Genomic DNA, 1,662 nt, shown 5'->3' with positions numbered 1-1,662 from the left:
CCGAACGATACATACACACCCCAAACAGTGACCGTGAATGAACCGAAGCACTTGTGTTACATTTCTATCTCTTCCATCTACTGGCCATGTAAGATGACTATTTTTTGTAGACAAAAACCAGATGTTTACAGGGTTTAATCAAGGCCTTTAAAAAACACTGACGACCGTATAATGCACATTTTAGTGCAGGTTACCTCAAGATTTTAGTCTCTCCAAATCCGTTCTGACAACACTCCTACACAAGTATATCAAACAACTTTTTATTTTGGCAGTGTAACATTTGTTTTGCCTCTTGTGCTCTCAGACAGAGTTACAGCCTGACATATGTGTGTATTAGTATAATGAAGCAATGACAGCTTATTTCATTTTCTCAGTGTTCACACCAACGATTCTCAAAAATAAATGAAAAAAAAAAAGATAATTTACAATGACAACATTAAGTATTTTAAACTGCTGGCTTATGTTGAAGACTACTTTGGCAGAAAGAGTCCACTAATTGAAATTCAGAAGACTTTACTGACAGTCAGTCCAATGTAAACATTTAGACCCTGTCAAATCTAAAATATATTGCCTTCTCCTGAAACACATTTACCTGACGGGAGCTGATCTACACAATCTGTGTGACATTATGTAAGTAGATTCATCTTTGGCAGTATACATACGTTAATATGTGCCTGTGGTTCACAAATGTATTTATACCTGTGTGTGTGCAGCTGACACAGTGCTCCACTAGACAAAATGTAGGCCAGTGTCTTCCTGAGTGCTCCTCCTCTCTCTCTCTCTCTCTCTCTCTCTCTCTCTCTCTCTCTCTCTCTCTCTCTCTCTCCCACTCCACCCACTCCCCCAGATAGTGGGCAGTCTGCCGAATAAACGGCTGAACAATGAGAGACCTTCATCCATCTTTACGTGCTCACTTCTCTGTTTGAGTTAGTGTTTGTTCTGCACTCTACTTCCCCCTCTCTTACTGTCTATATTTATTTTGGAACTGAAAATAGGTACAGTGACATTTTGAGGAATATTCTTGGTTGCTGAGTTTCCCAGGATTAAATTAAAAGATCAAAATTAGTATCAGTTACGCGTATTCAGTACAGTCATGTTAAGGCTAGCTTTACCTTAACCTAGCTTAACTACAAAGCTGTCTCATACACATTTTATCCCGTGTGCATTATTTAGAAATAGAACATGGTTTAACAAATAGTTAGCTACGATGTTATTTCTTTTTAATCATTTGGGGTCATTTTTATGCCTATATTAGATTAGTACAGGGAAGAGATGGAGAATGAGGTCCCCTGCCAGATGCAAACCAAGGAAGATCCAGTCTGTAACATTTAGATGTATGTACTGGCAGAAATGGACTATAATATTCATAGACATATTTTCATTAGTGTATAATCACCTGAATATAGGGATTGTGCTTTCAGTACCTTGGAATGAGCCATTGTTACAGACGCCACACTTTGCCTTGGAGTCCGGACATAAACCCTTACTGGCCTCAGCACTAAGTCTCAGCCCACTTGAACCAGTTTCTGTGCTATGATTAGCTCTGAACCCGAATTGAAATGTCTTTGCTATATTGTTTATTGTTGTTTATGGTTTATCTGGTGACATTTTTTCAAGTATCTTCTTAGAATACTGCACTCGACCTGGTTACGCTTCAGTAGA

This window comes from Dicentrarchus labrax, unplaced genomic scaffold, assembly GCF_905237075.1.
Source record: "Dicentrarchus labrax unplaced genomic scaffold, dlabrax2021, whole genome shotgun sequence".
Classification (NCBI taxonomy): Eukaryota; Metazoa; Chordata; class Actinopteri; family Moronidae; genus Dicentrarchus; species Dicentrarchus labrax.
Note: the sequence above shows the minus strand (reverse complement) of the source record.